The 27,541-nt window shown below is 44.8% G+C and overlaps 1 long non-coding RNA gene across 1 annotated transcript in view; it reads right to left on the reverse strand.

The window, feature by feature from the left end:
* LOC141097224 (uncharacterized) overlaps nucleotides 1-18,317 on the reverse strand; it is a 115,272-nt gene extending 96,955 nt beyond the window's left edge. Inside the window, exon 1 of the long non-coding RNA XR_012233884.1 lies at nucleotides 18,241-18,317. This is a non-coding gene — a long non-coding RNA (uncharacterized lncRNA). The remainder of the gene's footprint in view (nucleotides 1-18,240) is intronic.
* Between the last annotated feature and the right edge of the window lie 9,224 nt (nucleotides 18,318-27,541).

A 27,541-nucleotide genomic window follows, 5' to 3' on the forward strand; every position in this document is an offset into this window, starting at 1 on the left:
TACACACACACGGCTCAGCTCCATACACCTTGTACACACATGGCTCTGCTCCATACACCTCATACACACGTGGCTCCGCTCTGCATACCTCGTACACACACATGGCTCCGCTCCATACACAAGTGGCTTTGCTCTATACACATGGCTCCGCTCCGTACACCTCATACACACATGACTCCGCTTCGTATACCTCGTACACACACATGGCTCCGCTCCATACACACGTGGCTCCGCTCTGCACACAGGGCTCCACTCCGTACACCTTGTACACTTAAGGTTCCGCTCCGTATACCTTGTACACACACGGCTCTGCTCTGTACACCTCGTACACACGTGACTCCGCTCCGTACACCTCGTACACGCGTGACTCTGCTCCGTACACCTCGTACACACACACGGCTCTGCTCCGTACACCTCGTACACACAAGGCTCCGCTCCGTATACTTTGTATACACACACGGCTCTGCTCCGTGCACCTCATACACACATGGCTCCCCTTCGTATACCTCGTACACACACATGGCTCCGCTCCATACAAACGTGGCTCCAGTCTGTACACACGGCTCCACTCCGTATACCTTGTACACACACGGCTCCGCTCTGTACACCTCGTACACATGTGACTCTACTCCGTACACCTCGTACACACATGACTCCGCTCCGTACACACGTGACTCCGCTCCGTACACCTCGAACACACACACGGCTCCACTCCGTACACCTCGTACACATAAGGCTCCGCTCCGTGTACTTCGTATACACACACGGCTCTGCTCCGTACACCTCGTACACACGACTACGCTCTGTACACCTCGTACACACACACGGCTCCGCTCCGTACACCTCGTACATACAAGGCTCCGCTCCGTATACTTCGTATACACACACGGCTCTGCTCCGTACACCTCATACACACGTGGCTCTGCTCCGTACACCCCGTACACACACGGCTCCGCTCTGCATACCCCATACACACAGTGTTACACCACTCCGTCATACTCACCCGGCCTCCGCTCCCAGGCCGCAGCCGGCCTCCGCTCCCATGCCGTAGCCTCTCTCCACCCGACGGCCACGGCGGTCACCTCTGACAGGCTCGCGGCCGACGCCATCCCTGCATGCAATGCGCATGCGCCATAGGCCACGGCCGCGCCTCCCTGATGCTTCTTGTTCTCCGGCTGTGCCCTGACCTGGAAGCACCTTCGGACCAATGGCAGACCAGACGGGGCTATATCAGGCCGCTTCCCCGAGGGAGGCGCCTAATCATTGTGTTACCTTGCACACTGGGCCCTGCTTCCTCCTGTGCTCTCTACAGTCTCTCGGTGCCGTCCTCAGTGTTTCCTGCAGCAGCCTCGCAGCCTGTCTTCCGTGTTCACTAACAGTTATTCTCAGTCCTGCTCCAGTGTTCCTGTTTCCTCTGTCTCCTGCCTCCAGTGTTCCTGATCCATCCTGCTCCAGTCCTGCCGTCCTACTCCAGTCCTGCCTCCAGTGTTCCTGATCCATCCTGCTCCAGTCCTGCCGTCCTACTCCAGCCTGCCTCCGGTGTTCCTGATCCATCCTGCTCCAGTCCTGCCATCCTACTCCAGTCCTGCCTCCGATGTTCCTGTTCCAGTCCTACTCCAGTCCTGCCTCCGGTGTTCCTGATCCATCCTGTTCCAGTCCTGCCATCCTACTCCACTCCTGCCTCCGATGTTCCTGTTCCAGTCCTGCAGTCCTACTCCAGTCCTGCCTCCGGTGTTCCTGATCCATCCTGTTCCAGTCCTGCGGTCCTACTCCAGTCCTGCCTCCGGTGTTCCTGTTCCATCCTGTTCCAGTCCTACTCCAGTCCTGCCTCCGGTGTTCCTGATCCATCCTGTTCCAGTCCTGCCGTCCTACTCCAGTCATGCCTCTGGTGTTCCTGTTCCATCCTGTTCCAGTCCTGCCATCCTACTCCAGTCCTGCCATCCTACTCCAGTCCTGCCTCCGGTGTTCCTGTTCCAGTCCTGCCGTCCTACACTTCAGTCCCACTGTCCTACTCCAGTCCATCCTGAGCCGCCCCTCTTGGTACCGGCTACCGTGGTACTCGAACCCCTGGGCCTGCTCCTAACGGTCCCTGTATAGGGGTCGGTTCCACCTTGCAGCTTGCCCGGGGCCCCTCGGTGCCACGGTCCAGAGGGTCCACTCCTGGAGATTCCGGCTCCTGACCACCCACGCTAACACACAGCTCTGCTACATCCACCCTGTAAACCCCTCCTGACCTCACACATAAACTTCCCCTCACCAGCATTATGACAACCAGCACAGCAGAGTCCTGCACAGTGCGCACACACACACCCACACACACACCCCGAGCCCCTGATCATGTGACCCTGACTCCTCCCCTCCTGTGACCTCATCACAGGTCCTGTGCGGAAAGAAGCCAGGGTCTAGCCAGTCATCGCAGGCTGTGGGGGGCGCTGTGGAGGGTGACGGTCTTTGGCAGGGTGAGGATGGGTCGGTGCATGGGGGCCGTGCGGTTATCTCCTTGCAGTGAGGGACAAATAGAGTCCTACTCTGGACAGCGGGAAAGGCAGTCATAAATGGGACTGTCCCACCATATCTGGGATGCTTGGGAGCTATGTATAAGTACTTGTGCACGTGCCGTGACTCACTGTGGAGATAACCCCAAGTACAGGTCTGTAACCTGTAATTGCTGCGTCTACCTCCCTCTGTAAAATACCAAAAGACACTGTCCAGTGCTCTTAAAGCTCCAGACCCCAATCACATCTCGGCGTCTAAGTGTGAACTGTAAGGCTAAGTGCACACGAACCGGAACTCTCGCGGAAATTACCGCGAGAATTCCGGAATTCCAGTCTGCGGGAAAATCGCATTTTAAATTCCCGCTATTTTCCCGCGGAAAAACTAGCATTTTGCAAGCGTATTTAGCTTGCAAAATGCTAGCGTTTTCCAAGCGATCTGTAGCATCGCTTGGAGAACTGATTGACAGGTTGGTCACACTCGTCAAACATAGTGTTTGATGAGTGTGACCAACTTTTTACTACTGAGGCCGCCTATGCGGCATCAGTAGTAAAAGATAGAATGTAAAAAAAAATAAAAAACGGTGTTATTCTTACCCTCCGACGTCCCGCGCAGGCGTTCCCAGTAATCCTTTGCGAAAATGCCCGCGATGACGTCCGTTCTCGCGGGATCGCGATGTCTCGCGGTAATTCGCGATGACGTCGCGCGAATGACCGCGAGACTTCGCGATCCCGCGAGAACGGACGTCATCGCGGGCATTTTCGCAAAGCACTACTGGGAACGAGAGTGTGAAGAGAAGCGGGAAGGCTGCGCGGGACGTCGGAGGGTGAGAATAACAATATTTTTTATTTTTAAATTCTTTTTTTTACAGGGATATGGTACCCCAAGCCCGGAGGACAGTCTCCTCTCCTCCGGACCGTGGGTACCATCCGCAAATGTTCTGCTTACTTTCCGCATGGTGTGCACAGCCACATGCGGGAAGTAAGCGGAGCAATGCATTCCTATGGGTGCGGGATCGCCGCGATTCCGCAAATTAATGAGCATGCTGCGGTTTTTACCGCGAAGCGATTCCGCCGCGGTAAAAACCGCAGCATTAGCACAGCATTGCGGAATCCCATAGGAATGCATGGGATGCTTATTTTTCGCGTTTTCGCGGCAAAATCGCGCGGTTAAAACCGCCGCGGAAACGCGAAAAAAACGCCACGTGTGAACTCTGCCTAATTGCCGTGGACTACCCATGAGAGTCTGTTCCTTATTTGTTCCAAGTTATAATTCCCGTTCCTGCTGAAGTAAAACTGTTATCCCCGAGACCGGTGTGTGTCATAATTCCTTCGGCTGCGAACACCGTGTGGGGGTTCGGCCTGGTCATTACAAGTCTATCCAGTATAGAGGAGCCTGACTTAGCTACAAAAAGGGTTCAATCCATATTCAGGAGGATCTGTAGCTACAGTATGTCAAAAGAGGCCAGTTTTTTATCTTATTTGATTCCCATTGCTCATCTGACCATACTGTTTTCTGTTGTTTTACCATGCTCCATACAGTACCAGGCTTTTTATTTAGCACTCATGTTTGTGTTTTGTTTGTTTTTTTACCAAGGGGGTTGGCTCACAAAGTGATTATGCAGAGCAGCCTATAGACACCCCCCCATAGAATCCTGTGAGCCACATCCATTTGGTAGAGACTATAAAAATTAGCATGAAATAATAAGGCCCAGATCTCTTGAACCATGTGGCAAATTAAAAAAGAAAAAAAGAAATACTCAGAGGAGCAGCGGGAATAAAATAAGAGCAACAACTGTCCACTTTCGACCTTGGGACAGATTTTGGAATATGATGTTCACATACAGTATGTTTTCAATAGATTTGTTGAATTTGCTCTTTTTAACAATTATCCTAGAAGATACTGAACCATTCGGCAGGTAACAACCTGACCAGACCTGGGTTTGCATATAGAATTGTCCTGCTGGAATTTTCAGACAAGTTTTAACCTGTCTATGGAGAAAACCTTTCCTCTCATTTTCATCATGCTATTAATATGTATCATAGTTTGCCCAGGAGAATATCATGTTTTGTCACTAAGAAAACTGATATTTACCACTCGGAAATAATAGGATCCACATAGATTACACCACTATCTTGTAAGCCCCATGGTTAGTACAGTGTTGAGGGCAGTACGGCTGGCAATGTTAAGGGGCACTGTGACAGCATCCTGTTATGGAGGCACTCGTCTGGATTCAGCTACAGGAGCACAGTGATAGCTAAGACCTTACTGGAAGAGGCCATGACCACACACTTCTCAACACATTTATTGCAGATTTACTACATTTTACACCATTTAATTGGAGAGGAACTACAGCATTCTGACTTGGTGGTACAAATACCCAGTTAGCATTCATCGTATGGTTTGAAAACTCTCAGCTACACGTTGCCATTGTGGCAGAAATGTCATGCTGTGACTGTACGCAAATAGTGAAGGGGGCCCTGCGCTGTCCCTAGGGCTGGGACCCTAACTATCCCTGCTCCAAAAGGTACCTCTAAAGATGAGGAGGTATGGGCCCCCAGCATTATTGTACTCCTGCTGTATCCTAAGCTGTCCCCTCGCCGTCCCCTAGGAGGCCTGGGACAGAAATGCTAGTGTAAACACAAACAGGGGTAACAAAAAGCAACTAACATACAAAACACTCACCAACGGTAGAGAGATATATAGGGAAGAGCAGAAATGTAGAAAAGAAAGGATGATTCCAGCTTCTTGTTCAATAAAATATTTTTCAGTTTATTCAAAAGATTAAAAAATCCATGTGGATGCAATTAGGGGACCAGAAAAAAACATGTTGACACGTTTAAAATGCAAACAGCATTCTTCCTTAAGGCCTGATGAGAATTAATTACCCATGAGTCTTATATACAAATGGAAATGATTCCAATTGAACAAAAAAAAAATCACATGACATTTAAAACAAACAATCAGCAGTAATAGACACGTATAACATAAAATTTAGGAAACACACACACATACACAAAAAAATAAATATATATAGAGAGAGAGAAAAGAATATAAACGTAATGAAGTAAATGTACATAGCATACATAAAAAAGCCTTAATAATGACACATGATTTCTCGGCGCAGATTTAAACCTGCAGAAAATCTTAAGGATTTATCTTAAACCTGTAGGATTCTTCTTATATCTCAACTGTGAGGGGGGGCATTCACTCTTTCAATATCACAGGCTTTAAACGATGATAATTGCCTTCCATGACAGGTAATTAAATGTTTGGCCGCAGATGAAATATTCCTGCTGGAGAAATGTTTTACATTAGAAATATCGCTTCAATGTTCATTGATCTGGACTTTTAGCTTACGGATGGTACATCCTATATAAGGCAATTGACAAATAGTACATCGAATACCGTAAATTATGTTTTTAGTGTTACTGTTGATATACTAGTAGTTTTATTGGGTAAATTTCAGTGTTATCAGAATTTACAAATGTGGCGCTAGGACACGAAAATTTGCACATCTGGCATCGTGTAGCGCCACATTTCTAAAAGCCCTTGAAATTAAGCGAAGTGGCAATGGACTTCTCAAGAGTGAAATAACTAGATGAAAGGGTATTTGCCAAACGGAGGTTTTTTTTGGCAACAATATTACAGCCAGATTTAAGGATAGGTGAGAGTGTAACCCTATCAATCAGTCTGGTTTCCGCTTTGTCTAGCTCCTGTTTGCGATTAAAATTATCACTGCAATTATGAGAAACTCTGATATAATCACCCACCACCAGTATAGATTTGATGGTATGTTTCAAGTGACTACTTGTTGCATGTAGAATTGTGTTTCCAGCACTTGGTTTTCGGTACATGGATGTGATTGCATTCTGACTTTGAGCAAGCTGCAGGTCCAAAAACGTAATGGTTGTGGAATGAAAATTAGAAGTAAATCTAAGGTTGTAATCATTGTTATTGAGATATTCGACAAAAAGGGGTATATCAGAAATGTCATCGCACCAAATGAATAAGATTTTGTCGATTATCGACCATACCATTGAATTTGCTTGGAAAATGGGCTTTGTTCTGTATATACAATGGTGCTCAAAAGTTTACATACCCTGGCAGAATTTTTGCTTTCTTGGCCTTTTTTCAGAGAATATGATTGATAACACCAAAACGTTTTCTCCACTCATGGTTAGTGGTTCGGGGAAGCCATTTATTGTCAAATGACTGTGTTTTCTCTTTTTAAATCTTAATGAAAACCCAAAATATCCAAATGACCCTGATCAAAAATTAACATACCCCATTTCTTAATACCATGTACAGTGGGGAAAAAAGTATTTAGTCAGCCACCAATTGTGCAAGTTCTCCCACTTAAAAAGCTGAGAGAGGGCTGTAATTGACATCATAGGTAGACCACAGCTAGGAGCGTCAAAATGAGAAAACAAATCCAGAAAATCACCTTGGCAAGATTTATTTTTCAAATTATGGTGGAAAATAAGTATTTGGTCACCACAGGCAGAAGAGGTTTTGCTGGCATCCACAGGCAGAAGAAGTTTAGTGTCTGGAGGGGAACACTCCAGAGAAGTGTTTTGTTTTTTTGCCAATACCTGAACAGTGGGTCTTGCTAACCCTGTGCAGATTGATCCCCGCTAATACAGGGACTGTGCTTTTGTGCTACCATTTTGTTGTTTTGTTTTGCTATTTTTCCCAGAGGGCCATGTTTAATTAAAATAAACCAAGGACATTTCTGAAGCGACAGTGTTCCCATGTCTACCTCTGTGTACAGCCGAGTGAGCCGATCTACCACACAATAGATAATTATTTTTATGTAAAAAAACAAATAAGCAAAAAAGTACATTTTTGGCTTTGTCGCGTCCAGAATGACCCATTCTATACAAATGTCACACTAGTTAATCCCTTCAGTCAACACCTTAAAAAAACAAGGCAAAAAACTATACTTTTTCATCATACCGATGAACAAAAAGTGGAATAAAACGCAATTAAAAAGACGGATGTAAATAAACATGGTACCGCTAAAAATATCATCTTGTCCTTTAAAAAAACAAGCCATCACACAGCTCCATCAGTGGAACAATAAAAAGGTACATCTCTCAGAATACAGCAATGCAAAAATAATTGTTTTCTACAAAATAGTTTTTATTGTGTAAAAGCGCCAAAATATTAAAAAATTATATAAATGTGGTATCGCTGTAATTGTACTGACCCGAAAAATAAAACTGCCTTATCAATTTTACCACATGCGTAATGATATAAAAAAAATAGAAGCAATTTCTGAATTGCTGGATTTTGTTAATTCTACCACCCGAAAATTGAATCAGAGAGCGATCAAAAAATGTTATGTGCCTAAAAATGGTACTAATAAAAACATCAACTTGTCCCGCAAAAAACAAGCCCCCATATTACTCTGTCAGCAGAAATATGGAAAAATTATAGCTCTCAAAATATGGTGATGCAAAAACTAGTTTTTGAAATGAAAAGTGTCTTTTAGGGAGTGACAGCAGCCAAATATAAAAACCAGATATAAACCTGATATAAATCTGGAATCGCTGTAATTGCACGACCCAAAGAATAAAGTCACCTAATCACTTATACCGCACGAGGAGCAGTGTAAAAAAAAGTAAAACCAAGTATTGACCTACTGTTGATTTGTTCATTCGGCCTCCTAAAGATAACAGTATCGCTTGGCGCACATTAATCCTGCGCTCTGCACTGAGTGTTTCTGTGTAAATCTCCGAAATATGTGATTCAAACAGAATCCCTGGCAGAAGATTCCCTATAATGAGGCAGATGGAGGCACTATGGACGCTGTCTGACCTGTGATCTGACGGTGTCCTTATTTTTAGGCATGCATAGAAGTGCATCCGACACAGTTTTGTGGACTTCTGAAAAGAAGGACAACGCTGAACAGAAGCCAAATGGAGTCCAGAGTAACTCTGCTACCTCATTATAGTAAATGAAACCCTCGGGGGTTTCATCTGAATCACGTCACTCGGAAATTTAGATAGAAACCCCAAAATAAGTGCTCATTGTATAGTGCAGGATAAATGTGATACCAAATGTTATGCAAAATGTTCCCAACAAAAGCTTCAACTTAATCCACAAAAAAAAACAAGTCCCCACTCAGAGCTGTCATCTGTAAATGGAAATATAGGGGGCTTCCATGTTACTGGTAGTACAAAGGCTCTGGAAAAGTACTATGGCTCCTTGTAACCCAAAAGAAATCCAGTGAATTCTGCGTTCCCAAAGCCAAATGCCCCTCCTCTCTCCTGTAGTGATAAGAGCCTGACTAATTTACAGGTGTGTGTCTCCAGATGCACAAGCTGGGCATAACGTACTGGGCACTACAATAGCAGATTTGCAATTCTCACTCAGCAACATCCACTGCTGCTTGTTTCTGTAAAACACCCATGGAGTCATATCATTACTATATCTGTAGATAAATTCTCAAGGGGGTATAATTTCCAAAATGGGGTAACTTGAGGGAGTAATCTGCTCTTCTAGCACTTAGGAGCTCTGTACATGGAGTCTGGAAACTATTCTAGGAAAATCTGCAATCCAGGAGGCAAATAGCACTCCGTCCCTCCCCAGTCTCTCCGTATGGCTAAGAGTACTGTACAGTATTGTGAGACAATTTTTGGTGCCATTTTACCAATTTCCCAGTGTCAAAATATAAAATCTTAGGATAAATCAAAATTTTTGTGCTAAAAATGTAATTATTTTTTCTTCACTACCCAATGGTATAAAATTCTTTGACACACTCGTGGTGTCAATCTGATCTCTGCACCCCCAGATAAATTCATTGAGAGGTGTAGCTTATAAAATGGGGTCACTTATGGGGAGATTCTGCTGGTCAGGCACCTCAAATCATAACAGTAAAATCTGCACTATATATGGTAATCCTTTCCATTTGATCTTTGCACTGTGTCTGAAAAGTAGTTCCGGATTACATGTAGGGTAGGGTGCACTCGGGAAAACTTGTATAACAAACTGAGAGGTCAATTGTTCCTATTAGCCCTTATAAAAATTTAAAAAATGGGACTAACACAATATTTTAGCTGTAAAAATGTAATTATTCATTCTTCACACCCAATGGCATAAATTTCTGTGAGGCACATGTGGTGTCAACATGCTCACTGCACTTCGATATGAATTCATTTACAGGTGTAGTTTGTAACATGACATCATTTATGGCGGGGTTTCTGCTGTTTCGGCACCTCAGGGGCTCTGCCAATGTAACATGGCACCCTCAAACCATTCCAGTAAAATCTGAACTCAAATATGGTGCTTCTTCACCTTGAGCTTGAGCTTTGCACTGTGCCTCAAAGGTAGTTTCCTCTAACATTTGGGGTATCGGCATACTCAGGAGAAATTGCACTACAAATTGTATGGTCCACTTTGTTCCGGTTACCCTTGTGAAAATAAAATATTTGAGGCAAAAAACAACATTTTTGCGGGAAACTTCTTTTTTTTTTTCCATTTTCACAGTTCGACATTACAAACTTCTGCAAAACACCTGGGAGTCAAAGTGCTCACCAAACATCTAGATAAATTCCTTGAGGGATCTAGTTTTCAAACTGGGTGACTTGTGGTTGGGTTTTCACTGCTTAGGCACATCAGGGGCTCTCCAAATGGGACATAGTTTCTACTAATGATTACAGCAAATATTGCATTCAAAAAGCGAAATGGTGCTCCTTCTCTTCCTTCCCCTCCAAGCCCTGCCATGTGTCCAAACAGTAGTTTTCCTCCACATAATGGGTATTTGCGTACTTAGGAAAAATTGTACAACAAATTGTACAGTGTATTTTCTCCTGTTACCCTTGTGAAAATGCAAAATTTGGGACAAAAAGATTATTTTTGTGGGAAAAATTAAAATTTTTATTTTCATGGCTTTACGTTATAAACTTTTGTGAAGCACCTGGGGGTTCAAGGTGCTCACCAGACATCTAGACACAATCCTTGAGTGGTCTAGTTTTCAAAATGCGGTCACGTGGGGGGTGTTTACAATATTTAGGCATATCAGGGGCTCTCCATATGCTACATGACGTCAACTAATGATTGCAGAAAATTTTGTGTTCAAAAAATCAAATGGCGCTCCTTCCCTTCCGAGCACTGCCATGCACCCTAATAGTAGTTTTGCTCTACATACTGTAAAGAACCACCACAAACAAACGACTGAGAAGTAGATAAACTATATATTTACATAGCAGGACAAAAGGTTTTATGTAAAACTGCCTTTACTGCAACAGTATAAGGGCAAGTGGTGGCACAGAAAGCGCTCACATCATGTAAATTACATACCAAGTAAAACGATCCTAAACACAGCAATAGAGATTACAACAAAAAAATCAATAAAGGAAGCTTTTTATCTATATCCATACAAGCATAATAAAGTGCTAGCAACAACCAGGAAAAAGCATATACGAGTCCAGATATTGTTATATAAAGTGCAAGGTGCCAGTAGTGCCACAAAGAAAGATATGCACATGTGGCGCCCCTGAGGCTCAGTCGCCACAGAGGTACTGCACCTTCTCCTAAGGTGCGGTGCCCAACCATTCTGGTAGGTTGGGAACTCCTTTCCACGCTCCAACACTCGCACCCCACACAACAGGGTAGTTCTGCACATCACGTTGAGGTCCTTCTCCTATATTTTAGGAGCACCTCTGGTGGTTCCCTGCATGGAACACTGGATGTGTTGGGAGGTGGGTGGAGTTTAGACCCATATAAAAGGTTGGGAAGGTTTAGAATTACAGGTCAGTCCCTTAGGGGAGTCGGGAGAAGGATAGTCAGTCAGGAGAGTCTGAGGAAGGGTCCGAGGAGAAGGAGAGAGACGTAGAACTGTAACCTAAGCATCTATCAGAAGGAGAGACAAGTATGGAATGAAGGAGTAGAGAACAGAGAGGAGACGTGGGTTGGAAGAGGAACCCTGCCTATAGGTACTCAGCGCAAGGCCGGGGCCCGGTCCCCGAGGTTATATGGACACTTATGGTTCTGCAGCAGACACCGGTGGAGTAGTTGGCTGTAAATGCATTACTCCCATCCAAGACTTGAGGCACAACAGCAACACAGATAGAGAACAGGGAGTGAGGCGTCCCGGAAGCAGGCTACAGCTGTCTGCCGTGCAAGTAAAGTTCTAAGAACATCTAGTTAGGAGGCATTCCAGGGTTACTAAGTACTGGAGTGCTTCACACCACAAGGGGCATTGGAGGAGTCGTTCAGGAAAGGTACATGTTGGCGGAGTGTTGGAGAGGAGAGCCCTGACTTGCCCGGGAGGTTGATTGAGTCTTTACCCCGGAGGACACGGCACGGAGGCAGGCACCAGTGTGTACCACGAACTGTGAGTAAAGCTTTGAAACAGCAAGCTCTAGTGTCCTCCATTCCTTCGTTGCTAACACCTTCAGCACCGCTACATCTGGGTACCAGCATCCACACCATCCTGCACTTCTCCAGATCCATTGCACCTACACTGCCCTGGGACTACAGCTCCACCTGTGGGGAGCTACACCATCCTTGCTGCACTACACCATCAGTCCCAGTGGATCTGCATGCTGCGTCGGCTTAACACCTCCCTTGCCGAACACCACAGGTGGCGTCACGAACTATTAACCTATTAACTACCAAAAAACAACATTGATATTGGGCGCCCAGGGCCACGGACCGGGTCACCGCCGCTGTGACACTTCCCCCTGACACCGGCCCGGTACCGAGTACCCCACGGCCCTGGGAGGGCGACCCACACATATATACAGTTAGGTCCATATATATTTGGACAGAGACAACATTTTTCTAATTTTGGTTCTAGACATTACCACAATGAATTTTAAACAAAACAATTCAGATGCAGTTGAAGTTCAGACTTTCAGCTTTCATTTGAGGGTATCCACATTAAAATTGGATGAAGGGTTTAGGAGTTTCAGCTCCTTAACATGTGCCACCCTGTTTTTAAAGGGACCAAAAGTAATTGGACAATTGACTCCAAGGCTATTTCATGGACAGGTGTGGGCAATCCCTTCGTTATATCATTCTCAATTAAGCAGATAAAAGACCTGGAGTTGATTTGAGGTGTGGTGCTTGCATTTGGAAGGTTTTGCTGTGAAGGAAACATGCGGTCAAAGGAGCTCTCCATACAGGTGAAACAAGCCATCCTTAAGCTGCAAAAACAGAAAAAACCCATCCGAGAAATTGCTACAACATTAAGAGTGGCAAAATCTACAGTTTGGTACATCCTGAGAAAGAAAGAAAGCACTGGTGAACTCATCAATGCAAAAGATCTGGGCGCCCACGGAAAACAACAGTGGTGGATGATCGCACAATAATCTCCATGGTGAAGAGAAACCCCTTCACAACAGTCAACCAAGTGAACATCACTCTCCAGGAGGTAGGCGTATCAATATCCAAATCTACCATAAAGAGAAGACTGCATGAAAGTAAATACAGAGGGTTCGCTGCACGGTGCAAGCCACTCATAAGCATCAAGTATCAAAAGGCTAGACTGGATTTTCCTAAAAAACATCTAAAAAAGCCAGCACAGTTCTCAAAGAACATTCTTTGGACAGATGAAATCAAGATCAACCTCTACCAGAATGATGGAAAGAAAAGTATGGCGAAGGCGTGGTACAGCTCATGATCCAAAGCATGCCACATCATCTGTAAAACACAGCGGAGGCAGTGTGATGGCTTGGGCATGCATGGCTGCCAGTGGCACTGGGTCACTAGCGTTTATTGATGATGTGACACAGGGCAGAAGCAGCCGAATGAATTCTGAGGTATTCAGAGCCATACTGTGTGCTCAGATCCAGCCAAATGCAGCCAAAGTGATTGGTCGTCGTTTCATACTACAGATGGACAATGACCCAAACCATAAAGCCAAAGCAACCCAGGAGTTTATTAAAGAAAAGAAGTGGAATATTCTCGAATGGCCAAGTCAGTCACCTGATCTCAACCCAATTGAGCATGCATTTCACTTGTTAAAGACTAAACTTCAGACAGAAAGGCCCACAAACAAACAGCAACTGAAAACCACCGCAGTGAAGGCCTGGCAGAGCATCAAAAAGGAGGAAACACAGCGTCTGGTGATGTCCATGAGTTCAAGACTTCAGGGAGTCATTGCCAACAAAAGGTTTTCAACCAAGTACTAGAAATGAACATTTTATTTACAATTATGTAATCTGTCCAATTACTTTTGGTCCCATTAAAAAAAGGGTGGCACATGTTAAGGAGCTGAAACTCCTAAACCCTTCATCCAATTTTAATGTGGATAACCTCAAATGAAAGCTGAAAGTCTGAACTTCAACTGCATCTGAATTGTTTTGTTTAAAATTCATTGTGGGAATGTCTAGAACCAAAATTAGAAAAATGTTGTCTCTGTCCAAATATATATGGACCTAACTGTAAATAAATAAACAACTATTGGGCATCAGCGTACTTAGCAGAAATTGCACAACAAATTGTATGGTGCATTTTCTCCTTGTTAAGCTTGTAAAAATAAAAATTTGGGGTTAAAATAAAATTTTTATGAAAAAACTAAAATGTTCATTTTTTCCTTCCACATTCCACTAATTCCTGTGAAGCACCTGAAGGGTTAATAAAAACTTCTTGATGTAGTTTTGAGGACTGTGAGGGATGCAGTTTTTAGAATGGTATCACTTTTGGGTATTTTCTGCCATATAGGGCCCTCAAAGTCACTTTAAATGTGATGGGTCCCTAAAAAAATGATTTTGTAAATTTTGTTGGAAAAATTAGAAATTGGTGATAAACTTTTAACCCTTATAAGGTCCAAACAAAAAAATTATGTTTCAAAAATGATGCAGATATAAAGTAGACATGGGGGAATTGTTATTTATTAACTATTTTGTGTGACATAACTCTCTGATTTAAGGGCATAAGAATTAAAAGTTTGAAAATTGCAAAATTTTTGCCAAATTTCCAATATTTTCACAAATAAACGCAAGTCACATCGGAGAAATTTTGCCACTATCATGAAATACAATATGTCACGAGACAACAGCCTCAGAATCAGTGGAATCCGTTCAAGCATTCCAGAGTTATAGCCTCATAAAGTGACAGTGGTCAGATTTGAAAAAAGTGGCCTGGTCATGAAGGTGAAAACAGTCTTGGGGGGGGTGAAGAGGTTAACATTCAAAATTGAATGTTAGAATTGCTATCCCCTATAGGTAGCACAAGACTTAGGCCGGGGTCACACTTGCGAGGGTGATGCGAGAAACTCAGGACCGGAGTGTGTGACTGCATGTTTTTCTATTCAGTCGCACACTCCGGTCCCGAGTGTCGCCGGGTATTGATGCGAGAGACTCGTGAGAGTTTCTCCATCACACTCGCTTGTGTGACCCCGGCTTTACTGTCCTTTTCCTTTCTGAAAAGGCTATTTGTAAAGTCAAGTTAATATACACAGCCATATTATGAACAGTTTTTTAATGATCCCTTTGTGAACACTGCATTATTTTTTTATGAAAACATACGGTAAATTAAAATGTTAAATTGTAAGTCAATCCCTGATGGTGATCAATTTGTGATGGGAGGTGGCTCCTATTAACCCCTTGTTTCCTCTTGTTTTTCTACAGTTTGACCAATAGTGGCTGCTGTTATTCACCTTGATAATTTGTTCCAATTCCACTTCTGAGGCCGGGGTCACACTGGCGATTAAATCGGACGAATGCAATGCGATAAAAAATCGCATTGCATTCGTCCCAATGTTATTCTATGGGGCAGCTCCCATCATGCGATTTTTGATCGGATCCGATCCTCGGACCGAGACAATCGCAGCATCCTGCGAGAAAATCTCGCCAGACGGATGTCAAACGGATCCTTACATGCGATAAAAATCGCATCAATTAAGAAAAATCGCATCAAAAACGGATCAATGGTTAAGATACCTTTGTGCGATTTCGGACCGTTAAAATGGGACAGTTTTTTTAATGGTTATGTGTGACTCCAGCCTTACAATTGGAGGCTGCTGTTGTGTCCTGCAATTGTCCTTTACTAAGATGGCAGATTTTAAATCTGTGGAATCCATCTTATTTCCTGCTTGGGCCTACTTAAAGGGGTATTCCCTTCTCCAAGATCCTATCCCAATATGTAGTAGGTGTAATAATAATAATATTAGCAAGTACCTCCAGTTAAAAATTTAGTATAGTTTTTTTGATTTGCTATGTTTCTTTCCTCATGTGCAGGCATTGCGGACCTTAGGTATCCATGGTTACGACCACTGATATAGTGAACAAAGTCCAGAGTAACTCCGCCTGCCTCATTAGTGAATGGATCTGTCCGCGGTTTCATCACATTTCAGATATTTAGCTTTCAACTCAACCCACAAAAAACAAGTACCCACTTGGGTCTGTCACCTGTTAACAGAAATATAGGGGGTCCATATTACTGGTAGCACAAAGCCTCTGCAAAAGCGACATGGCTCCCACCTAAAGAAATCTAGCAAAATCTGCGCTCTCCTAAATCTAAATGCCCCCTCCCTTCTGAGCCCCACAATGTGCCTAAACTGCAGCTATCATTTTCACTCTCCTACTTCCACTGCGTATCTGTTTCTGGAAAATCCTGTAGCGTAAAAATCATTACTATACTCATATATATCAATTCCCAGAAGGGTGTAAACTCCAATAAGTGGTCACTTGAGGGGGTTCTACTGTTTTCTACCACATAGCCATACTTAGCAGAAGACAGTGGAAACCTTGGCCGCTCGCTGCAAACATGTTTTCTCCAGTGGTGCTCTAGGAGGGTTGAGCTGCAATGGAGAAAATCACTTTCAGCAGAAGACTTTATCCACTCTAAGTTTGTTTTCAAAACTTTGAAGCAGTTATATCTGTCCAAAAAAAAGCCTATTTCACAACCCTTATCATGTCACAATGAAGGGGATTGAAGGAAGATGCCCTTTAATGTCACCCTCCCCTTAAGAAGTCCTAATGTAAATATGTTAAAAATAAAGTACAGATGTAATCATTCTATGGTACTGCTACACTTATAGTGTATTACCATTGTTTGTCTGATTGGTACTGCCACATCTATATATGTATTACAATGCTTTGGAGACTGTATTTATGTTACGTGATGTATATTAATATTTATGTACAGCTTGGGGTAAGTCAGTGCATCCTTTTGGGGACATTAGAAGAGGGCACTTTAGTAGATAGTTCTTGTACATAGGGTAAGTGTAGTTCTGTTGTGAGCCACTAGATGGGGTCATACTAGTGGGCCTCATAGGTATAGTTGATAGAATGTTTATAGGGGGTTAATTGTAGGAGGAGTTGCTATGGAGTAAGTGAGTGCAGGATATATAAACAGGTTAGAAGGGCGAGCATGCCCGAAGTGTCCACAAGGGTTCTAGGCCCAGAACGACATAGCAGCGATGTAACGTTCTTAAAGAAGAAAAAAGCATGGGCACAGTCAGACGGGTGCTGGATGAGACCGGAGCACCCCGGGAGCTAAGGTTTATTACAGCAGCGAGTGGAGGAGAGAATTACGTGGTCCAAGAGTCTTGAGGTCCTACAGAAGTGATGCTGCGGTACCGCCTAGGGCGCTACTACCCCGTGATGTGCGTGAGGACAAAGAAGGAAAGGGAAAGCGCAGGAGGAATGCTGTGTGGACTGTAATGTTACTGATGTAACTGGGACCGTTGAAGAGAAAAGTAAAGTTGTTTGTTTGGCATCTCAACTGGCTTCTGTGTCCGTTCTTTCCACCCTATGCAACAAAACTTAGTGTAAAGGAGCTGTGCAACACTGCAGTGGGATCCCTGACGGTGAACCAGAACCCCAAACAGGCATGCTGGCAGAAGCTAACAATTTTCCTTGTGGGAGGAGGCCAGGACACCAGGGCCCTGGTGTCCTCGGCCACGACTACTGTCCTGGCCGAATCCTACAACTATCTGATAATACAAAACGACTCTTCAAAACTTTACTCTCTTTCCTGAGCTCTAAAGTACAGCCCCATCACCATACTCAGCAATGATGATCTTGACACGTATTTTCAACAAAAATATCAATCACATCCATCAGGATATTTTCGTCTAATCCCCTCACAGCATGCATCGCTTTCCCTCCTGCACCTGTAATTCAGTTTCTACCTTTGGACTTGTTGAAGAAGAAATTGCCAAGATTTGGTCAACAGTGACTGCAACATGTAACTGGTTAGACAAAGGGAAGGTATCAGCCAACAAAACTGTGTCCCCAAGGTCTAAATTAGCTGTGTCCTGAAGGGGTTACCAAAGAAAATGATAAAGGCTGTGTTTACAGACATCTCTCAAGGAGGGAAGAGAAATTAAGTCTTCTGGGAACTAAACAGCAAAACAGTCCTTAAGCATCTTTACTGCGCAGCATCTTACATTTCCAGCGAAGGGGATGGGATTTATACAAATCTGATGCTTTTTCCCCCCAGCAGCGTAAACTGACCCATGGTGCGTGTTTGCAATTCACAGCATGTCTACTTTTGTTACGGGTGCGCTGAGTTTTATGTGGAGATCCCATAGAATTGCATGTGTTTTAGTGCGTTTCTGCTGCTGAAATATACTAAAGGCCCATATAATCCACATATGACTGTATCAATAAAGATTTGCCAAAGCCAAATACCAGGAAATAGAAAAAATCACAGCAAATGTATTTAAGACATGACCTGACAAAAAAACAGAGTAAAAAAACACAATAAAAGTGCAAGTAAAAAAAAAACTCATTGGTTAATATAAAATGAAAATAATCCCACTGGGTGTGTAAAACTTTACTGTACCTTTGAGGAAGTTCTGTCTGTAGGATATAAAGTTCACCAGGCTAGGAGCTCTGTTTTCCCATAGACCGCTATATAAATACTATAATTACGCCCCCAGGAGCACTATGACCCCCAGCGCCACTACAATGAGGCGGCACTACATTTCTTTTATGTTGTAAAAGAGCATGATAAACTGTTATCTAATGACAAAGTTAAAGAGCAGAGGTCAACATTTACAGCCTTCTGATTAATTCCTGCTCTTTCAGTCTCTGCTGCACAGTAATTATAAACAGGATAATATATATAGAATTGCCATTGGTCCTTATACAAGGCACCTGAGCAAATGTTGTGTTTTTATTCATTAACTGAAAACTATTTCTTCTAGCACAAGAAGAGTTTTATGGGAGGGGTGGATATAGTGCAAACATACCTACTATTGCAGCATATAGCATAACTATTAGGGCTCATACTCGCCAGAAATACGGACGAGTGCAATCCGATAAAAAATAGGATTGCACTTGGACCGATGTTATTCAATAGTTGACATCTCATTTGCAAGTTTTTTCTCAGCCGAAAATGGACTGAAAAAAAATCGCAGCATGCTGCGTATTGCTGCAATTCTCGGACGAGACTCGTCAATGCAAGTGAATGGGTGCAAGAAAAAAATCGGACAGCACTCGCACCATGCGAGTGCTGTCCGATTTTTACGCACCGGTGGCCTTTTGAAAAGCCGGCAATTCATATGCGGCTATACAATAAAATCACACTGACATGTTATAGTACAAAAGATATAATACAAGTATACACATAGAATAGGTGACACACATATATATATATATATATATATATATATATATATCTTTATATTTCATAGAGAGATACATAGTGGAATAGCCAGTAATTCATTTGTCGGCTTTTGTAAAATCATTGCAAAATCCAACAGGATATGACACATGGTTTACATACAGTACACCATTGCATATCAGTTATTTATATATGTCCCTAACTAAAAATGTTATTAGTGTGTGTGTGTTTGTAAAACAATGGAGCTGTAGGTGTTAAATTAAAGAATTAATTCACAGAAAAAAAATTGTGTGGGCTCCCGCGCAATTTTCTCCGACAGAGAAGGAAAGATAGTGACTGAGGGCAGATATTAATAGCCTAGAAAGGGACCATGGTTATTGCCCCCCCAGCTAAAAACATCTGCTCCCAGCCACCCCAGAAAAGGCGCATCTGTAAGATGGGCTAATTCTGGCACTTAGCCTCTCTATTCCCATTGCCCTGTAAAGGGTGGCATATGGGGTAATAAGGAGTTAATTTCACCTTGCTATTGTAAGGTGACATTAAGCCTGGTTAATAATGGAGAGATGTCAATAAGACACATATCCATTATTAATCCAATAGTATGAAAGGCTTAAAAAAAACACATACATTGAGGGCCCCGTCACGCATAGCGACGCACCAGCGATCCCAACAACAATATGACCTTGTCAGGATCGCTGGTGTGTCACTACATGATCGCTGGTGAGTTGCCAAACAGGCAGCTTCACCAGCGATCAGCACCAGCAACACGGGGGTAACAAGCAACGCACGTCGCTTAATTACCCACTGTGTACCTTAGTTACCAGCGAGCTGGTGCAGGGAGATGGTAACCAAGGTACACATCGGGTTTCTAAGCGGTGCGCGGCACTTAGAAACCCAATATGTACCTTGGTTACCAGTTCCCTGCACCAGAGCGCTGGTAACTAAGGTACACATCAGGTTTCTAAGCGCTGTGCGCTGCTTAGAAACCCTGTGTTTACCTTAGTTACCAGCGCCAGATCGCTGGTCTCCCGCCTGTCACACGCAGCGATGCGTGCTGGCCAACAGGAGACCAGCTATCAAAAAAATGTCCTGGCCATTCTAGGACAATCAGCGATAACCGGCAGGGGGACGGTCGCTGGTCAGTGTCACACACAGCGATCTCGCTGGTGAGATCGCTGTTGCGTCACAAAACTTGTGACTCAGCAGCGATCTCGCTAGTGAGATCGCTATGTGTGATGGGGGCTTAAGAATAAAGTCTTTTAATGAAATAAGGGAGGGAACTGGAATCAAATGGTACTGCAGTGTGAAACAAGGTGGATTCATCGCCTGAGAACTCAGACACCAACAGGTCTCAATTAGACCCTCATCTTTGGTTGCTTCTTGTAGAGTACTGTCCCAGATTAGGGAGAGAGAGAGTGAGCCGCTGCGGAGTGGGGGAGCCACTTTAGGGTGCTAACCTCCACTGGATAGGCAGGGACAGCTACAGGATATAAGATAGGCTTTCATACTGCAGTGCCAATTTTTTCCTTCTTCAACATTTCTCTATCATCTATGCCTCTATCATCACCCTCTCTCATCACCCTCTCACTCCCTATGCAGTGTGGGGTGCTTGCACGCGCATCCCCTCAGCAAAGCATCCCATTAGCTAAGCATCCAGAAGAAGCAGTTATTCCATGGCAAAGAATTAACATTCATGTAACAGAGAAAAATGCAAAGTGCTACATGTGGGCAATAAAAATGAAAAAAGCATATACAGAATGGGAGGAATATGGCTAATCAACAGCACATGTGAAAAAGACTTGGGTATACTAATAGATCACAGACTGAATATGAGTCAACAGTGTGATGCAGCAGCAACAAAGGCAAATGCAATTCTAAGATGTATTAGCAGAAGCATACAGTCTACATCACGTGAAGTCATTATTGCCCTCTACTCCTCTTTGGTCAGACCTCATCTGGAATGCTGTGTCCAGTTTTGGGTGCCACATTTTAAAAAAGACATCAACAAACTGGAGCAAGTTCAGATAAGTGCGACCAGAATGGTGACCAGTCTGCAAACCCTGTCTTATGAAGAAAGGTTGCATGATTTGGGAATGTTTAGCTTGCAAAAGAGAAGACTGAGAGGAGACTTAATAGCTGTCTACAAATATAAGAAGGGCTGTCACATTGTAGAAGGATCATCTTTATTCTCATTTGCACAAGGAAAGACTAGAAGCAATGGGATGAAACTGAATGGGAGGAGACACAGATTAGATATTAGAAAAAACTTTTTGACAGAGTGATCAATGAGTGGAGTGGAGTGGAGTTCTCCTTCAATGGAAGTCTTTAAACAGAGGCTGGACAGCAGCAGGAGGTCCCTTCCAACTCTACGTTTCTATGATTCATCTTCTCTCTTCACACAGGTACAACTCCCTACCTCTGCTTGCTGTCTCATGTGCTGCAATATATTTTAATGGTGCAACTCCCCACCTCTACTTGCTGTCTCATGTGCTGCAATGTATTCTAATGGTACAACTCCCCACCTCTGCTTGCTGTCTCATGTGCTGCAATATATTCTAATGGTACAACTCCCCACCTCTGCTTGCTGTCTGTCATCTGCTGCTTTACCATGTTGCAACATATTTTAATGTGCCTGCTAAATCTTTAGCATAATTAATTTGTTGCATTGTATTTAATGCTTACTGATTTGTATTCATGACTGGGATCACTCTAGATGATGTTATCTGGGGGGAGGTGCTGTAGCATATAGATGTAGCAAGGCCCAACATCTTTGATCATCTAACCACCCCCTGATGTGCTGGCTCCAGCTGCCAAATTATCCCAAACCAGCTCCCACAATCTCTTTCTCCTGACCCTGTAGTGTGGCCTATATATTTAGTTGGATTCTAAGGGGTGCACGCAGTGTGGAGTGCTTGCACGCGCATCCCCTCAGCAAAGCATACAGAAGAAGCAGTTATTCCATGGCAGTTAGGCAGGGCAGGAGACAGGTAAATCACACCTTGTACTCCCTATTATCCATGTCCATTATTTCTATCCTCCTGTGTTCCCTTGCCATCCACTTTCACCACCCCATCCTTCCTCCATCACGACTCATACACATCAGCCCCTCTATACATTCCTCTCCCATGTACAGCTCCCATGCACTTCTCACCTTCCTGAAAAACCTTAGCCCATCTTGCCCAAACACATTGCACAAAAAAACTTCTTACAATTCCAATAGCTACTTACTCTTTATCTTTCTGTTTCTACTGATTTTGGGGGACATTTCCCCCAACCCTGGTCCACCATCCCTCAACCCCTACTTTACCTCATATCAAAACCTTACTAACCTTATTAATATTACTTGCACTCCCTCATCTCCTTCTTTTAATTGTGCCCTCTGGAATCCGCAGTCTGTATGTAACAAGCTTCCTTTCCTGCACGACTACTTTCTGAACAACTCTCTTAATCTGCTGGCCCTCACTGAATTCAGGATTGTGACACATTGTCTCCCCTGCTGCCATTTCCCATGGTGGCTTACAATTCTCCCATTCCCCGAGACCCACAAACAGACTTGGTGGTGGAGTCGGCATACTCCTGTCCCCACAATGCACTTTCCAGGTCATCCCCCCAGCTCCATCACTTTCATTCCCTTCTTTTGAGGTCCACACCATCAGGCTCTTCCGTCCCCTCTCCCTCAGAGTAGCGGTCATATACCGGCCCCAGGCTCATGGCTCACCCACCAAATTCCGTGACCACTTCTCAGCCTGGCTGCCGCACTTTATGTCCTCAGAACTCCCAACCCTTATCCTGGGAGACTTCAACATCCCCATTAACAACCCCACTTCCACAGCTGCATCCCACCTTCTATCACTAAAACCTTCTCTTGGCCTCTCACAGCTCTCAACCTCTGAAACACACAAAGATGGTAACACCCTTCACCTGATCTTTGTCCAGCTCTGTTCAATCTCCCACCTAAATAACTCACCGCTTCCCTTCTCTGATCACAACATTCTGGCCTTCAAAATCACAAATCCTTGCCCACCCCAGACACTCCTACCTTAACTACCACACATTCAGAAATCTACAAGCCATTAACCCTCATACACTTGCAGACTCCCTACACTCATCATTGTCCCCAATCTCCTCTTTTTCTTGTCCTGATCTGGCTGTACATCACTACAACGACACTCTTAGAAGCACCCTTGACCAAGTAGCTCCACTCACCCACAAAACCTCCAAGCACAGAGTAAAACAGCCCTGGCTCACATCGCAAACTTGACTTCTCCAGCGATGCTCTAGCAGTGCTGAATGCTTATGGAGGAAAACTCGCACACCAGAAGACTTTATCCACTTCAGATTCATGTTAAGAACCTTTAATTCTGCCCTTCACTTTGCAAAACAGACCTACTTCACCACCCTGATCTCCTCACTATCCAACCCCAAAAAACTTTTTTATACCTTTCACTCACTCCTCAGGTTCAAAGCACAAGCCCCTATCACTGACATTTGTGCTGATGAGATGACCTGGCCTCCCACTTTATAGAGAAAATAGATAATATCCGTCAGGAAATCCGCTCCCAGCCACCAAGTGCAATGACACCTATCCCTCCCTGAATCTCCCCTGGCTCACTCTCCACATTTGATCCCATCACAGAAGAAGAAGTCTGCAGACTCCTCTTTTCTTCTCGTCCGACTACATGCACTACTGACCCCATTCCCTCACGTCTCCTCCAATCTCTCTCCCCAGTCATCACAACTCAACTAACTACAATCTTTAATCTCTTTCTCTTCTCGGTCATTTTCCCCTCCTCCTTCAAACACTCTATCATTACTCCATTATTTAAAAAACCCGCTCTCGACCCATCCTGCACAAACAACTACAGACCAGTCTCCAATCTCCCCTTCATCTCTAAACTCTTGGAGCGACTGGTTAGCTCCTGCCTTACCCGCTACCTCTCCACTCACTCCCTCCTAGACCCATCACAGTCCGGTTTCCGCCCACTACATTTGACAGAAACTGCACTCATCAAAGTGACCAATGACCTTCGGACAGCAAAATGTAATAGTGACCACTCTCTGCTCATTCTCCTCAACCTTTCTGCAGCTTTCGACACTGTTGACCACCATCTTCTACTCTCTAGGCTCCAGTCACTAGGCATTAAGGACACTGCTTTCTCCTGGTTCTCTTCCTACCTTGCTGACCCTCCTTCAGTGTTTTGTTCGCTGGCTCCACTTCATCTCCTCTTCCTCTCACTGTTGGGGTACCTCAGAGCTCAGTCCTTGCCCCCCTTCTCTTCTCTCTCTACACGGCCCCAATTGGACAGACCATCAGCAGATTTGGCTTTCAGTACCATCTTTATGCTGATGACACACTACTATATACGTCATCCCCTGACCTTACCTCCACTGTACTACAGAATGCCAGTGACTATCTGTCCACAGTCTCCCACATCATGTCCGCTCTCTATCTGAAACTCAACCTTTCCAAAACTGAACTTCTTCTACTCCCGCCAACTATCAACCTCCCTAAATCTGACATTTCCCTCTTTGTGGGTAGCACCATAATAACACCCCGGCAGCAGGCGCGCTGTCTGGGTGTTATGTTTGACATCAATCTCGCCTTCACATTCCATATGCAATCTCTTACCCGCTCTTGCCGCTTACACCTAAAGTGTTAGGGCTGGCGGAACGCACCAAATTATAAGATAATAGTAGGTGCGGGGTCCACCGTGCAGAGGTGGTACACTGCTGCTAAGTAATGGCGGAAGAATAGAGCGGCGTAAAAACGGTTACACATGGGTTACGTCACCCAATGTGAACAGGTGCGAACTCTGTTAATGCACAGAGTCGCACAACCGCTGAGCGTAAATGCCGGAGCTTGTTTAGCTCACAGAGCCCGGCCAATAGAGCGCACAGTGCTCTACCCCAAGGACACGGGGTTAGAGTCCTTCTAGGCCCACTGAGCGCGCGGCGTCGCTGCCGCGAGCGCCGCTATAGACGCTGGCTATGAAGTGGAGCACGTGCACTGAGGCGTGCCGAGTCCCTGGTGAGGACTGATGCCTAACTCAACCTCTGTCCTACCTACACCTAAGCCTGAGCGCTAGCAGGCTAGGCTGCACAACACATTCGTACCAAGGGTAGGGGTTTCTTAATGAGTCATTCACCAGAGACATTCATACGTGCATACATCACTCACTCCACATACTCTGTAAATACAGTCTTATCCTAGCGCATGGCCGAGTGGTCATGCAAACCTTTTATAGCCGCGAGCATCTGGGACCTTCCTGGCTTCTCAGATGGGCCAATCCGAACAGGAGCAGGACCTGAGCATGTGACCTTCGATCTCCAATGGGAGATCACTCCACAGGCATGCTCAGTGGCCCGACATGAAGACTTTGTCCCTGGAGAATCTCGCTGCTGAGCAGCATGTATTGTCATAGCTGCGCCAGAGGTGGCAGCAGCAAGCAAACCCACGGAGCTGGTCTGGGCAGAGCACCTGGACCGACGAGTTTGCTGAGCAACCTCCTCTGCGGCTGGAGAGGAATGGGAGACTGCTGGAAGTAAGGCTCGGGATTCTTGCTGTGCAGCGGCAGAAATCTGACGCCGAACATCTCTAGAATACGCCCTTTTCTCACCATTGAAGCAACAAAAACCCGCACTGATCCACTCCTGCCTGGACTACTGTAATGCTCTATTAATTGGCCTCCCCATCACTTGACTTTCCCCTCTCCAGTCCATACTTAATGCTGTAGCCAGGGTCATCCATCTGGCTAATCGGTACTTGGACACGTCTGCTCTTCACCAGTTGTTACATTGGCTGCCCATTCCTTATAGGATCCAATTCAAAGTACTTGTTCTCACCCACAAAACTCTCCACAGTGTGGCACCCCATTACATCACCTCCCTCATATCTATCAGCCTAACTGACTGCTACGCTCTGCAAACAACTTTCGATTAACCTCTGCACTAATCCGTACCCCTGCCGGTTATTGCTGATCGTGCTCGAGCGGCCTGGGCCATTTTTCGATCGCTGGTCTCCCGCTGCCCAGCGCGCATCGCTGCGTGTGGCAGCGAGAGACCAGTGACGCTGGACGCTGGTTTCAAATGTAAACGTCGGGTATCCAGGAGTCGCGCGCCTCCTAGATACCCGATGTTCACCTTGGAAGCCAGCGTGTACGCCGGTTTCCAAGGTAAACAGCGGGTATCCAGGAGTCGCGTGGCTCCTGGATAACCGATGTTTACATTAGAATCCAGCGTCGCTGGGGCTGTCTAACGATGTCTCAGCGATCCCATCATGTCGGATCGTTGGTGGGATCGCTGGGACATCGTTTAGTGTGACAGGGCCTTAAGTGGCATGTGTAGCCCATTCACTATCCTTATCTATTGTATCTCCCACTCCCTCAAAATGGCTGGACCATCATTGTAAATACACGCCTGTACTTTGTATCTCCCCCACCTCATTGTAGATTGTAAGCTCTCACGAGCAGGGTCGTTTTATTTAGCTGTAATCATTGCTAAAGTTGTTACTTTTGACTGTTATGTTTGAAACTGTTAAATTGTAAAGTGCTGCGGAATATGTTGACGCTATATAAAGATTATTATCTACATGAAACGCTAAAGGTACTGTCACACTTAGCGATGTACCAGCGATCCCGACCAGCGATATGACGCGGTCAGGATCGCTGGTACATCGCTAAGTGGTCGCTAGTGAGCTGCAACACAGGCAGATCTCACCAGCGACATCGCTGGGGACGGGGGTCGCTAATTACGTGTCAGACGAAGCGATGAAGACGTCCTCCCACCCGCGTCCACACGTCGCTCATCGTCACAGCAGGAAGCCGATGACGAGAAACAGTCCAGGACGTTCTTGCGCGATCAGCGATAACCAGCGGGGGAGCGGTCGGAGGTAAGTAACAGACATAGCGATATCGCTATAACGTCACAAAAAACAGTGACGTTATAGCGATATTGCTAGCGATATCGCTTAGTGTGACATGCCCTTTACACTCTTCTATGTTAATTGATAATAAAGGTTGCAAACCAGGGCCAGACAAGGCATCCTAGGGTCAGCCGTCGAGAAATGAGGGTGCTATCTCTTGTGGTTTTTAGGGTGCCAACCCCCACGGTGAGGCAGAACTCAGGATGAACTTAGGGAGATACAGAGTCAGATACCTTCTCCCCTTAGGGTCCCTGATGTCCCCATCATTCAATAGTCATATGATCTATACTGATCCATTGTCATCTATGTTCTTTAGTCCTGGTCTCTTGACCTTCAAATGCCTTAATTTTATCCTCCCCCTTTGGTGGTTGCAGGAGTACCCTTAATTTTGTTTTTAAACGACAGTCCGTAACTGTTATACAAAACCCCTCATGGGACACATCCGCCCCCACTTTCCCCTTTCTTTTATTAATTATTTAAAGGTTATATTTTAATTTTTCACCACTACCTTGCGATACACAAATTTGTCACTAAGCAACATATCCGTAAGATACAGATGCTAAATGGAAGCCTTCTGATTTGCTTCCATTTTACATT

The sequence above is a fragment of the Dendrobates tinctorius genome, unplaced genomic scaffold (assembly GCF_039654945.1).
Source record: "Dendrobates tinctorius isolate UK_male_01 unplaced genomic scaffold, ASM3965494v1 ptg000083l, whole genome shotgun sequence".
Classification (NCBI taxonomy): domain Eukaryota; kingdom Metazoa; phylum Chordata; class Amphibia; order Anura; family Dendrobatidae; genus Dendrobates; species Dendrobates tinctorius.